Source organism: Pteropus vampyrus, unplaced genomic scaffold (assembly GCF_000151845.1).
Source record: "Pteropus vampyrus isolate Shadow unplaced genomic scaffold, Pvam_2.0 Scaffold354, whole genome shotgun sequence".
NCBI lineage: Eukaryota > Metazoa > Chordata > Mammalia > Chiroptera > Pteropodidae > Pteropus > Pteropus vampyrus.
This window is the reverse complement of record NW_011889135.1, coordinates 470052-485627: the sequence shown is the minus strand read 5'-3', so window position 1 is coordinate 485627 and position 15576 is coordinate 470052. Positions and strand designations below refer to the sequence as shown.

Sequence of the window (15576 nt, the reverse complement as noted above, 5' to 3'; positions counted from 1 at the left end):
GAGAAAGACAGTCTCTTCAATAAGTGGTGCTGGGACAAGTGAATACCCACATACAAAAGAATGAGGTTAGACCTCTACTTCACATGATATGAAAAATTAACTTAAAATAGATGAATAAACTAAATATATGCAATAAAAGCATAAAATTCTTAGAAGAAACATAGGGGTAAAACTCCCTGACTTTGAAGAATTCTGACAAGTATATAACAAAAAGACAAAGACCCAATTAAAAAATAAGGAAAGGATTTGAACAGTTATTTCTCCAAAGAACAAATATAAATGGCCAATAAGCACATGAAAAAGTGACAAACATCATTAGTCATTAAGGAAGTGCAAATCAAAACCATAATGAAACAACTACTTCATGCTCAAAGAATGGCTATAATTAGGGAGAAAAAAAGGAAAAATAACAAGTGCTGCCAAGAATGTGGAGAAATTAGAACCCTTATGCATTGCTGGTGGAAATGTAAATGGTTCCGCTGCTATGAAAAATCATTTAGCAGTTTGTCAAAAAAAGTTAAACAGAATTGTCACATGACCCAGCAATTTCACCTCTAGGTATACACTCTCAAAAGAATTTAAAAAGGGGAAACTAATACATATACATCCATGTTCATGGCAGTGTTATTCATAATAATCAAGAGGTAGAAACCACCCAAATGTCCATTAATGGATGAATGGATAAACAAATTATGGCATATCCATATAACAGAACATTATTCAACCACAAAATGGCTGGTATTTACAAAAACATGGATGAACCTCAAAAACATTCTACGTGAAAGAAGCCAGACACAAAAGGTCATGTACTGTACAATTTACATGAAATATGAGATTTATATGGGTAGCTCACACATTTACATGAGATATCCAGAATCGGTAAATTCATAGAGATAAAAAGATGATTAATGATTGTCAGGGGCTGTGGGAGGAAGGAACAGGAGTTACTGCTTAATGGGTTCAGGGTTTTCTTTTGGAGAAATGAAAATGCTTCAGCCCCAGGTAAGAGATGGCAGCTGTGCAAACTGAATGTACTAAAAATGCCACCAAATTGTCCATTTTTATGTTATGTGAACCTCATCTAAGATAAATACAATTAAAAAGAAATAACATACTATAAGTAAGACCAAACCTCCAATCCCCCACTGAGTTACTTTAGGATGGAATAGCGAGAGACAGTGGTACCAGTGCAGATGTGCATCTTCTACATCTAGATGCCTCTCTGTGGAACGCCCTGGATAAAGGACTTGGAAAAGATCTACTGATCGGGTATAAAAGCTCTTTGCTACCATTTTACCAGGCTCTAGAAATAGACATTTCTCCTATTTGCTCAGCACAAATCTCACAAGTAACCTATCTGGAAACACACCCTGAACAGCAGTAGAATTGCTCTGCATTTTATGCTTTGGTTTTTTTTCTTTTTGTGGTGGTGAAGTCGGGAGTAGGGGTAGGGGTGCTCCTGCAAAGGCATGACTTCTCCCCTTCAGAGTGCCTTCCAGGCAAGAGACATTCACACCAGAAAAAGTGCTGTCCTCTTAGTCACTTATTTTTCTGGGTCACATAAATTGATTCTTAGTTAATCCTTCTCTCAGTGATGCCAACAACTGCATTTTAATTTAAGCTATTTGTTTTGGCCATTTCAATGTGATTATTACAAAATAAAAGAATTTCAAGTTAAAAAGAGGCAGCTTTTTAACACTTCTTAAAATCAAATTGTTTCTGTAATAAGGAAGGATGACATGTAAAATTTATACTTTTTTTAATTCTCTTGATTGGAATAAATAACATCATCATATCATTACAAGGAATTTTATATATTAAAGGAGCTTAGAGAAAGTGGGACAGGGAATCTTAAGTCTCCAGATTTTTTGGTTCAATTTTTCAAAATTTTCCTCATTTTAAGTATTATTAAAAATTACTAATGCTATTTTAAAAATTCTGGAAGATAACCCCATTCAATATTTTTGACTATTAAAACCCCATTCAATATTTTTGACTATTAAAAAATATCTACACTTGTGAATTTACGTTTAAAGGGAAAAAAATCATGAATTTTCTACTTCATTTCGTCGAATTTTAAGACATTTTTCCAAAATATAAATAATCTCCAGCTTATTAACAATTTAAGATTTTAAAGTATTTCTGCTTCACTTTAATCCTTGGCAGGGCTGGTTCCCATCATTTCGGTTCTTGAAATGAGAACTCTATGTTAAGGTGGAGGATTTAGAGACTTACAAAGTCAAAAAGAAATCATAACTCCTGCATTTTTAATCATCCATCCTACTGGTGTATGATTTACCCCATAATTCCCACAAGAAAATGAAGAAAGTTTTGAAGAACGAGTTATTCTCAATGTAAATCTCCAGCCAGCCTCTGTCAATCATATTAGCCTTTTCCTCTGGTTAGCCCTTCTCCACCTCCTGCCTGAAAACTACATTACTATTTAATTGCTTTGTGACTTCACATTTTATTAAGAGGCAGAAAAACATAAAGAGCTAAAATAAGGAGATAAGCTCACTGTCGTAAATTGTCCCTTTAAGCAATGAAACTTGCCTCTCTAGTATAATAAGGTGGGCACTGTGGAAAACCCTGACAAGCGCAATTCTGCATAAGTCCAGAGCCCCCATCACTTACAGAAATCTTACAGTTAGTTCTCTGGACTGCAGTACCATAGATCAGAAGCTGGGCCAGACAACTGCCTGCTTTCTTATGCCAGTGTGAAGGGCACAGCCTGGTGAGTCACTTTGCCCTCCACCTTACTCCATCCTCAATTTATCTTCTATTCTCATGGACCAATGACAACAAAAAGAAGGCAGAAGAGAATGAGGTGAGACGAAGTTATGCAAAAGGATATAACCTGACAGCACCCCATCTGCCATCCCTTTTCTATGAAAAGTAATCTACTTGTTACCTAACCCAGTGGAAAACCTTTGGCTAAATGTTCACCCTCATGAACTTAGAAGAATTTTCTCTTTTCCCACTTTACTGGCTTCCCTTTTAAATCCTCATTTCTTCCTCTGTAGTGAGAGGGAAATCATTATCAGATTATGCCACATTCCTAAATGTGCCCGAGCCCCTGCCCTCTGGAAGATTACATCCAGTAATTCACACAAACTAAGCAGGGCTTAGAGAGTAAAGCCCTGGGAAAATATTAATTAGTAACTTCTCTAAAATGCTGCCAGCCAGAAAACAAAGGCTTCAAGTGTTTTTAAAGCCTGCTGATGTGTATAAGAAAGTGAGTTTATGACATTGTTCCAAAAAAGCATGCAAGTGTGTGTGAAGATCTAATATATTTACTAAGCATTAAAAAGTCTAGAAGAATATACAATAAACTCAGCTGTGGTTATACTAAGGGGTAGGCCAGAAGATGGACTGCAATGGTCAATTTTTTTTCTATATACATCTTTTATGGCTTGAATATATGACAATGGGTATTATTTTTGTCATTGATTTTAATTTTAAAAGTTAAAATATGGAAAAGAACAGTGACCGCTCTTTCCAAACCAAAGATTAAAATACATGGTCCACCAAAGCATTTTCATCCCTCATCTAAATGCAAGAGGCAGTTAAGGAAATGTAATTTAATCATTGGAATGTTGAAGTTTTCAGGTTTCAATAGTTTTCTTTTAAATGGCAGACAGCATATCCAAAAGAAGATTATCTAAGATATCTAGCAGGTTTAGCAGCATTAGATATTGAGTAAATGTAATAAATCTGTAAGCTGGTTACATTATGTCCTTCCTCCTCTCCACACTAGGCCACAGTAAGTGATGCTAGGAGCATCTTTCCAGCTAGCTACTAGGCCAGCATGCTCACAAGGAATTTGACTCAAGTCAATGAACGGTTTCTACATTTACTTTTTTTGCAAGAGGATTATCCCAGGAGAGACAAATAAATGAAAGAAACAAAAAACATCAGAGTTACTAAGGACAATAATTTGAGTTGAAGCCCTTTTTATTTTTTTAAATTTATTTTTTATTATTTTTATTTATTTTATTTTTTAATGCCATTTCTTTTTTTCATACTATAGATAATTTTTTTTAACATTTTATTTTTTTTCTTTCCCCCCTCCCTTCTGGTAGAAGCTCTCTTTAAAAGAATCACAAAAATTGCAGTTGACTAACTCATTTGGGGAAAAAATTAATTTTCATTCCTCTCTCAAATCACACTTAGAATTAAGTTTCATATAGATGAATTATTTTATAATGCAAAATGAAACTATCAAACTATAGCAAAAAAAAAAATGTAGGGAGAACTTCTATGTAATCTTGTGGTTGGAGATGTTGATATAAATTAATTCACTCTACAAACAATATATGCTTAAGCAGCAGAGAACTGGCTGTGAACAACACAAGCACAGTTCCTGACACTATGGAGCCACAGGCCAGAATGGGATATAGAAAAAATAAAGTAAAATATAATTGCATCTTGATACATGCTCAAAGGGGTAAAAAACAGGATTATGAGATAGGGAATATTGAAGGGAATGATGAGTGTTAGGACAGCACTCTGAGGTAAAATTTAAGCTTAAACCTGAAAGATGATGACCATGAAAACTGCTAACCACTGACAAGGCGCTTCTGAGAAAAGGGTGGTTCTCTAAGAGCTTTGCATGAACCAACCCACTTAATCCTCTTAACAACTCTGAGATAGATACTATTATGATGTTACAGGTGAGGAAGAGGTGAGTAACTTGCCCAAGGACACAGAGCTAGTGAATGGGGAAGCCAAGTGAACAGCACCTGGGGGCAGGGAAGAGGATGGCATGTTCCTTGAATTAAAAGGAGGCCAGTGGGGTTGGAACATAGTGTTCTAGAGTGAGTGACAGAGGTGAGGCTGGAGAGCAGGCAAAGCCCAATCATGCCTGCCCTTGTAGGCCATAGAACGGAGAATGCCCTGCTGGGCTCAGGCAGGGATGTGGCAAAATGTGATGATACTTAAGAGAGATCACGCTGCTATGTAAAGAACAGATGCAGGAGAGATAATGGCAAGGCATTCCTGCTTCCTAGTTAGTCTAGGTGGAAGCCATAGGGAAAAGATTTGACCTCTAGACCTGAGTATCTAGACGTGCACCTCCTCAGTCCATCACTGCCATGAAGCATCAAGTATGGATTTACAATCAGCCTAGAGTCCACTCTCTGCTCTGCCATTGACCATTTCCATGACCTTAAGTGAGTGGGTCACTTAACTCCTCTGAGTCAATTTCTTCCTCTGTAAGAAGAAGTTAACAATAGCTGCTTCACCTCCCTCACAGCTATGTTGTGAGGATCCAGTGAGATAATGTCTGTGAAAGTGCTCTGTGAGCGTATAAGGCACTTTAACATTCTAGTTATTCCTGTTATTACTGTTTCCTTATTACCCTTGACTTCTCAGAATCAGCTGAGGCAGGATGGTTACTGGTGACCTTCAGGTTGGTCACCATGTTAACACTAAGGATACTATAATGTCAGCACTTTAGTTTCTACTGTGGATTATGAATTTGGTAATAATCATACTGCATTTAAACAATTATACCTTTTGGCTTTTTAATTATATGAGCATGGACTTCTGGAAAACAATAGTAGTAGCTACCAATTAATGAGCATGTACCAAGAATCATGCATTGTTCTAAAGTACTTTACATCAACTATCATCTAGCACCACTACAGGAGACGTTTTTACTATTCCATTTTATTGATGGGGAAACTAATTTGAACCCAGGCCTCTAGCTCAAGAATCCATACTTTTACCTGTTGTCCTGCAATTCCTTTAGTGACAAAGTGAGGTTTAGAGCAAAGAGAGAGAAACCAATCAGAAGGCCACACTCTGAATTATTAGAGGCAAGAATATGGACCTGAGCAAGGACACCTGGAATCTTAACGAAAGGCAAACAAGAGTATTTGAATTGCTAACTACCAGTGTTGCTGAGGGCATAGGGTCATCAGACACTTCCATATACTTCTATGAGAATATCAACTGGTACAACCTTTTGAAAAGACAATTAGCAGAATGTATCAAGACTCGAATGATAAATCCCCACATTCCCACTAACTCAACAATGCCGCCTGTAGTAGTTTGTCCTAGGGAAATAATGGATGTGCACAAAAGACGTCCACTGCAATGTTGTTTCTAAAAGTAAATACATAAAAACAAATACATAAATACATAAATGTCCAAGAAAAGGAGATGGGATAGAGAAACCACTGCATACTCATATAAGTGAACACTCTTCAGTCATTTAAAATGATGCTATAGGATGTGAAGCTGTCTGCGACATCTTGTCACTCTATTGATCCCTAGGATTGATTCGGCTGATCTGGCTGGCTAGGTGGGTGTCCCCTTCCTCCCTCACCACTCCATGTGCGTCCCTCCCGAAGCTGCGCGCTCAATTGAAGAGGACGACATTCCCTGATAGAGAAGAGGACCATTCTTTGGTCAAGGGTATACAAGTATGTAGCAGCGCTCCCCTGCTAGAACCTCCAAACAAGCTCTCATAAAATGATGCTATAGCAAAAAAGGAACAAGCATTTTGTTAAAGAAAAGAAGTGTGTAAAAAATTCTATTGGTATAGGCTTTGGTACCTGACTAGTTCTGAGTGGGTTTGCCAGCTGTCTGTGGGAGCATGCGCAAGTCATTCGATTTCTCTGAACCTCAATTTTCTTATTTTTAAATGGAGTTAAGAAAAGTACCAACCTCACAGGGTTGCGAGACTTAATAAATTAACCTATGTAAAGTGCTTGGTATACAGCCTGGCCTGAAGCAAGCATGCGATGTTACTTATTTGCAAAAATCTAGCAAATTAACACACACAGCACACATATCATTACAAGTATTTGTAATACAAATATTACAAATAATAGAGCAAAATTTTAACACTGATTATCTCTGGAAGTGGAATAATAGATATTTCTTCTTTTAAATTCTCTGTATTTTCTAGATTTTTTTTTACTTGGATAAAGCCAGCAATATATTAAAATTTAAGCATCTCCATTTTTTTTTCAGGTAGCCTTAATAATACTTCTCTCAATCAATTGATTTTCTTAGTATAATCCACTCTATGCATATTGTGCTTATGGAAATGGGGGTACTTTATTTATTTAATCTGAAGAGTAATACATTTTCCTCTTTATTCTTCTGAGTCAAGCAGCTTGCTCATATTTCCTCCTATAAATGTCTTTTCTGCATCCTTATACATTTGCAGATTAGGGGCAGTCTGAAGGATTACTGGAGCATAAAACGTAGGGAGAAAGAATGGATTAGTGTCTCTAAAAGCAAAGTGAAAGGAGACAAAGATGACAACTTCATGATAGGAATATAGAAAAAAGTATACCTTACCTCAATTATGTAAGGCCAGAAATTACTGCAATAAATATTTCAACTCCATGGACAATTTCCTAGTGTGGTCAAAACATGGAAGCAATTCAATAGTTCAGCAATCCATCCAGTACAGTGACAATCATTCTGAAAGGAAAAAAAAAAGTCTCGTTGAGGGAAATGTGATGAAGTAATACTCCTTTTTTAGGCTCGAGACCTACAGGAGAGGGAAATCAATTACGAGAGGCAGCTATGCACTTTAGGAATCAAGTATAGTTACGTCATTTTTCTGCTGGGGTGGGAGGGGCAGGCCCAAATAAAAGAGAACCTCAAATATCACGCACTCGAGTCTCTTCTGCTTTAAGTAAAAGCCGGTCACTTGCTGTTGGGGTATCTCACCATCATGTCTAAGAAAAGGGCTGGGTCCTCGCAGCCTTTCACCTTCATTTCCATTACTGTTCCCCATGTATCTGTCAATATGTACGTCAGTCAGCTCATAAATACCATCTATCATTATATTTTGATATGTCATTTCAGTCAGACCACTCCATAAGAAACAAATAGCCTTTCTTTTAAAACTAGCCCCACTGAGGATTTTCTCTGTAAATGGAAGTTTCCTGAGATTAAAATCGTGCGATTATTTTCAAGTCATCCTTCTCTATCATCCTTCATTCCAAGATCAGTTAGTCTATCACCACTTTCCCTTGAATGTTCTACTGTTCTCTACCTCATCTTTTTCACTCCAATTGACTGGTATTACCAAATTCTTTGGCACCCCCACCTGTTTACAACAGCAGGCTCTAACCTGGCTTCTCTCCACAGATCACTACCTATCCACTTTCTCTTGCAGAGCAACTGCTTTCATCCTATTACCTGTATAACCCTGAACAGGTCCCCTATTTCCTGGGTCTCAATTTTCTTGACTGTAAAATGAAGAACTGGTTTCAATGTTCTCTAACCTTGTTGTGCTTCTAAGTCTGATGTCCCTGGACTTGAATCTTGGTCCAGGAACTCTGTAGAAATTAGACAAATTATATTTCCTCAAAGCTCAATGTATTATGTATAAAATAGGAATATGATCATCTACCCTTAAGGTTGAGAACAAGAACTATGAGATCTTGTGCCTGACATATAGCAGGTACTCAACAAATAGTCACTCTCACCCCACCTTACAGGATACCTTCCACTCTGAAGTTCTCTGTTCTTCTAATTTCCAAATCTAGCATTCTCTTACATCCTTATCCATGGTAGTAATAAATTTCTCTTCCATCAAACCTAAACTCCTCTACTGACTTTCAGGTTCTTCCATAATCTAGACCCACTTTATCCAATCTTCCTTCAATTTCCAACAAACACTTTCTTCCCTAATCAGGTAAGTCTGATTATGTTCCAAAGAACACAATACACCTGCTTTTGAATGAACACATCATTCCTCACGTAGATACAGCTTTTCTTTTCCCCTCTGTCAAGGCCCTGCTCAAGTCCATGGCCCTGGCAAAGCCCACTTTCCAGACAATTTAACCCTCACACAGTGTCTTAATGGAATTTCCCATTGTTTTGTGTTTACTGAGCTTAATTGTCCAGCTGGAAAGAGGCTATTTGACTATTTTAAGTTAGTTTTTCACTTCAGCATGGACCACATTAGCGTTTTTATGAACCTAGTATTTTTTGGCTTTGCAAATGTTTTGTTTGTTTTCTTTGAAATTTACAAGCCTTTTTTGCCTTGAGGTAAGATTCTTTTATTAACTTCACCATTTTCATTTGTGTGGAGAAGCTCACACAGGAGTCTATTCCACCATCAAGAGCAGACCATTCATAGACAATCTGGGGTCTCTTCATGGAGCCAGCAGATGAGCTCTAAATATGTCTAATGTCTGCAGATTTTGTGTCAAAGTAAACACGTTCTATTTTAAAAAAACAGTTTTGACCAAACTCCTAGCAACAACAGGAATGACTCACAATGGGGAAAGACTGTTTGCTGAACGGTCATCTCAAAAAAAGATGGTTGGAACCCCAAGACTAAATGAAAATTCTAAGGAGAATGAATAGAAGACGCAGTGAAGGATGAAGGGAGACAAAGGAAGAATAGATGAAAAAGACACAGAGAGGTGGTTACAGAGAATAACCATGAGAGTAGAGAAGTACATTAGCCCAAAGAAAAGTGAGTAAAGTCAAATCCTGTAGACAGGGACTGAACAGATGTCACTGGATTTAACAATGGGTAGGTAAGGAGGTCACTGGTGACCCCTGAGGGCAATTTTCAGCAGGGATGGTACTGGATGAAGATTGCAGAGGACTGAGGAGAAACTAGGAGGGCAAATTGAGACAAGCAGAGACGCCTATCAAGATCTGTCCTTAGCGAGTCAAAAAGGTTTGTGTCGGTCATTTTCTACCCTGACACTTACCTGACTTAACAGACCAATAAAAACACCTCACCTCACTCTAACTCCCTGGCTTCTCACCTCTCCATACGCAGAGACAGAGCTCAACCAAAAATAACAGACTGCAAATCTTTCCAGCCTCTCCTCAACAGCACCCTTGTGTGCCTGATTTTAGTTCTCTGTGAAACCTTAAACAATTATTTAACAGCTATGTGCTATCAAGTCTGAACATTTAAATATTTTCCTGCTTTAGGTAAATGATAGTTATTCCCATAGCAGAGAAAAAAAAAAAAACAGACACTAAAGTGTATCAGATCAACAGAGCAAAAGTCCAGATTTAGGTCAAATACTATATTACTACCTTTGGATAATCTATATCATTTATACTGAATGGTCAAAAAGATAACTGGAAACACTTTTTTCCTTCAAAGTAGTGCTTCTTTTTAACTGTAAGTTTAGAAAAACCAAATATGATCAAGAAAAAATTAAAACGGTATCAGCATTTTAAAAATCTTCTTCCACTTTCATATGTATGCTTGACACACTTATAAACACAATATGCAAATGTGTAAGCATATATAATTTTTATTAAAAGTTAATTGCATAGTATTATGTGTAACCTGCTTGTTCCATTTACTCTGACAGAAGTATTGTGTCACTTCATAGTCCTCTATACCTTTATTTTTAATGACTGTAAAAAAAATCCATTTTAATAAATCCCTTTGAAGCACTTAAGCCACCTTCAATTTTTGATTAGGTAGATAATAGTGAGATGACTATCCTCAAACAGAACATTAAGTATTTGCTAGTGATAAAGTCACGGGTCAAATGTATGGAAAATATATGGACACGACATTGTTGGTAACTTGCCCTACAGAATGCCGGACCCACTCCATGCTCCAGTGGTACACGAGTGGTATATGAGGGGGAGGTACACGTCTCCACATTCCCGCTAAAGCTGTGTAGTATTATTTTTTAAATTATCCTATTTTATAGATTTAAAAAGTTCATTTTCACTAGCATTTTCTCTGAGACTGAACATTTTTTTACTTTTTTGCACATCTTATGTGTGTCCTTTATTTTTCTGCTAGAATGTTCATGTTATTCATTTGTAGTACTTCTTTATCCACCAGGGATATTATTAACTTGGTACCCTAATAACGGAGAGAAGATGGTAGATTAATTGAAAACCTTGGGCTATAAGGAACAAAACCCACTCAAGCCTAGCAGAATCAGAGGGGACCCTTGTCATAAGGATACAGAGGTACTTTTATATCAGGATACTTCGTCCTATGTGTTGCAAACAGCTTCCTCTCTGAAGTGGAAACACTACTACTCTACTGGTCTATTCTGAGGATTAAAGAAAATGCAGGTAAAGTTGTGAGTGGCTGTAATCATTGTTATAACAAATAAAAATTGCTGTTACTAAGTACTTACTAGGGTGCCTTATTCTTTTAGTCCTTACAAAGAGCCCATTTAGGCAGGTGTTATCATTCCTCTCTGTAATAGGTATTCACAGTTAGTAAAATTAAAGTTAGATTTTCATTTTACAAATAAGCTTTGTATTGATCCTAAAAAAGACTTGGTAACAGAATTATTCCCAGGTGCGTCTTTAGTAACATTTCTTTCTGAACAGTCAGTCATCCCAGTGATGACTCCAATCACTCTGCCAACAAAAAACCGGGTTACCAGCTTCTGCACCATTCATTCTTTTAAGTTCCCCATTAGTAAACTCTCTTCTGCTCCCTCTATGACGTGTCTTTACTATGAAGTGCCATTTTGGTAGCAAGATAAATATTTCTGTTTAGAAGCCAAGGCCACTTTATCAGTTACTACAAACTTAATCCCATGATAGATTCTTGACTTTCTAACACTCCAAATACCCTTAAAGGTTCTTCGGCTGCTTACATGTTTATGACGTCTGTGGTAACAGTATACACCTGAACCTATGCTTTTGTAAGGGTGAAGCAGCACTGACCTGTATAAATATTTTACGTACAGCTTGTACTGAAATTCTAGATGAAGAGGCATTCATAGACACTCCGTAATATGCTGGTTGCCCAAGATAAAATAAATAAATGTTGTGTGCAAACTTTATCATCTCATATGGGGTTCCCCTTGATTTAATGCTAAATATATCCCCCCCAAACCGTTTTTATTTTTTAATGCATTAGATATGCTGTGGGCAAGGCAGCATCTGAAATAATGGCAAAGGAAGGTAGCTGATCATTTAACTCGATCGCATTCAAAATTAGTCAGTCTAGTTATTGATAAGTCTGAAGGCAAAAGTGCTCAGTGTGAGAAAGCCAGGAAGATGAGTTTCTTTGCAGGAGTATTAATAGAACTAAACTACCCATCGCCAGAAAAGTGAAAAGGAAACCTCTCTCCATACTTTTATGAATTCACTGAAGATTTATAGAAAATGCTTAGGAATTTAAAGGCTACTCTTCTGAAATAAACTGGCTTTGGAAACGGCTAAACAACAATACTTCGATTCCCCCTGCCAGTCTGGTGTAGGTACAGCCACCCACAAATCAGCAGCCACGAGGAAGAGCAGGTAATACCTTCAAGTGGGGATCTGACCACAGGCCACTGCTGCTTGATGACACCAGGGAAGGCAGAGCCTACCACAGTGCCTGGCTGCAGCAGCCACTTGGGTTACTGACCGGGGAAGGCAGCTTTCTCAATGTTTTTCTCTCTTAACTTCCCTCATTCACGTGGTTAGAGAACTCTGGCTTCCGTTTTGGGGAGGCTGTGGTCAGGCTTCCTTAAGGAAAACAGGGTTTGAGAAGAGAGCAAAATTCCCCAGACTAAGAGGACCTTCTTGGAGGAGAGTAAGCATGAGACTGAGAGCAGCAGAGAGATGCACCTGCTCCCTGGAAGCACCCTTGGATGTGCAGGAGCCCCACGAAAATGGCTATATGTTGAGACTGGTCTCCTAGCTGTGTCCAATGTAGCCTAGAAGCAGCAGGGACCAGTGTGAACAGATGACCCAAGGGACCTTCCTGAGCTCATGACATGTAGTAAGAACCTAGAACCTTGGCATAGCCCTGGGAGGATGGTATAAGAAAGAGACCCAAGGTTAACTGAGGTTAACTTTATTGCTACCGGAGCAAGGTAGAAGCTTAGAGTCAAAACTAAGTTGATTTAGAAAAATGCACTCTTTCTTGCACTCCTGAGTTCATGGACTAAGATTCATTCCCAATTCAAATTAACAACTGAGTAAGCAAATGAACCAATGAAGGAAGGGTACCCTTCTTTGGAATTTTCTGATCCAGCCACGGGGTCAGAGGTGGGTCTCCCTTACAGCTTCCCACTGCACATAACCCTCACCCAGCCATGGCTCGCTGGACCAAGTGATGACCTCAGACCCACGATGGGCAAGATGTTTCTCTCCTAGGGCTTTGGAATGGTGACTGAGGCGCTGCCCACCAGGGTCCACATGCAGGCAGACCTGCAACGTGGACCTGTGAACAGCGTTGCAGAGAAAGTTGCTATGCAGAAAGCTGAGGAGGAAGCTGGGTGCACTAGAGACAACACAGAGAGTCCTTCAACTTCCTTCTGCTTTCCCACTTGTGATTCTAGTTTGTCTCTAAGGACTCTGGATTCTTTTGGAGTACTTAAGTATCCTGATAAAACCGTCCTCAAGTTGGTTTTGTTCCTTGTAGCCAAAGATTCCCAACTAAATACCATTCTTTCCCAGTTACCGTGTTATCAAGCTAATAATGGGGTGTGCTGGATGAGCACTGAATCAGACCAGAGGGAAGAAGACCCAGGGGAAATAAGGGAGGGAACATGGTACAGTCTAGTTCCTCAGTTGGGCACACTTCATTTTGGTGTGCTTCCCTGACCAAATTTTACATCACTGAACCCTATTTTTCTAGGCTTGCTGAATACCTTGCTGAATACCTTAGGTGACGTTTTATTTATATTGACTTTTTGTATGCACATGTATAATATATGTGTATGCATGTGTGTGTATATATACATATATATACATTTACATATGTTTAAACCTTTATATAGTCAATTTCTCCTCCTGTCTTGAGCTGTGGACATTTTATTAAATCAAGATATAATAGTAAAACTCCAAGAGTTATGAGAGTGCTCTGCTCTCAGCCCTTCCCCTTGGATAGGCTTATCATCTTAAAATGGAATTTTTAGAATAGTTTGGGTCTACATTTCAAATAAAAGGTAACTATTTTAAAGAGATGGGAGATAACAGTTGTCTAGAGTACTATCAGTTTTCTGACATAATTTGTAGGGTTCGAAATAATTTTTCTCATTAACATCCATGTACAATTTCTTGAAATGGAAAAGAATAGTCCAACTTGGCAATGGGTATTTTCAATTGTCACACCTGATTTTTCCTTAAAAGCACGCATCGATGTTATAACAATGTATACATCTAGCTGTTCATAAAGCTATACAATTTTTTAAAAATCAACAATGAGATATACTCTTAAAACTATAGTACAGTGCTAGGGGAGAAATTAAATAGGTACATTAAAAATTTTTAATTTTTTATAGAGACTCAAGAACAAGGCTTTTCAGCTTTAGAATAAATCAATAGGAAATGAAATATCTGACTGACTGCTATTAAAGCATACTGCTAATATTCATAATTTTTTACCCTCCTTCCTTTTTTTTAATGATCAGATAAAAAAGTTACTTCCTTTCCAATGGGTTTACCATTTGGTTCACTTCTACCTTTTAAGTCATAAACCCCAGGATAGAAAGTTCTATGCTCTCCAGTGTTTCTCCTTTTTCAGCTCTGCATGGAGGAAGTGACCACATCTGGGGGTGACCTGGGATGAGGTGGCAGGAGGCCCCTGGCTCTACTCTGAGTGAGAGAGAATGGCTTTCGAGCAGGTAATGATCAGCACCTGTCTGTCAGGTGTGTTGGAACATGCCATATGAAGTTCAGTGTACTTTTATCCTCAAAGTTTAAATGAGAAACATCTTTACTTTCCCAGAAAATTATAATAAAAGGTACCGTTAAAAAAATAAATAAATAAACAAAAACCTACTCCTCATAATCTAAGGCCAGTGGTTCTCAAATGTTAGCATAAATCGCAGTCACTTTGGGGGCTTAGCAAAGCATAGACTGTTGGACCCCAGCCTCAGAGTTTCTGATCCAGTGGGTCTGGGGTATGGCCTGAGAATGTACTTCTAACATGTTCCCAGTTGCTGCTGCTGCTGCTGATCCAGGGATCATATTTTGAGAACTGTTGCCTTAAATAAACAGAGAAGTGAATTTGAAGGGTGGGCATGAACTCTTTATGAGAGTATATAATCTTTGTGTTAGTAGTAGGAATATTTATTCAACAGTTGTTCACCTAGCACCTTACCTTAGGTACAGGAAATGTAATGCTTTACAAGAAAAAAAAATCCCTCCTCCCACCCCCATATGCCTGAAATAAAATTACTGTTCCAGAAAGAAGCACCAAAGCAGGAAACTTCCTAGCTCTCAAACACAAACTGCACACCCCATGAGCCAATGCACGGCTCCCAAAATGAAATGGAGTATCAACTCCAAGTGACTATCGAAGAATCAAAGCAAATGGCTGAGACTGCTGTTGGGACCGAGATTACAGGTAGAAAATGAGAAGTACCCATGAGGCACGAGGACATATTATGGTACAGATATGATTAGGGTGAAGACCGAATACAAAGGACCTTGAGGAAAAACAGACACAGGTGCCTTGCACAGCAGAAACAACTCAAATATTAGTTCCTCTCCTATTTCCTTAACTATCTTCTCTCTGCATCTTGAAAAGTGGGGTTCTGCGGAGCTCGAAGGAGGCTGCCCTACTGCTTCCTACCTTACGTGATCACTTCAGCAACACAGAGCATTTAAACTACATAAACGACTGTGGGAAGATTGTATAAGCCAGTGGTT

At 38.2% G+C, this 15576-nt stretch overlaps 1 protein-coding gene across 6 annotated transcripts in view; it reads right to left on the bottom strand.

Moving 5' to 3' along the window:
• Positions 1-15576, bottom strand: part of KANK1 (KN motif and ankyrin repeat domains 1) — a 191103-nt gene that overhangs the window by 119181 nt on the left and 56346 nt on the right. For all 6 annotated transcript variants that reach the window (XM_023522689.1, XM_023522688.1, XM_011379102.2 and 3 more), the window contains one exon: positions 7315-7440. The gene's annotated coding sequence lies outside the window, so the exon portion shown is untranslated. The remainder of the gene's footprint in view (positions 1-7314; positions 7441-15576) is intronic.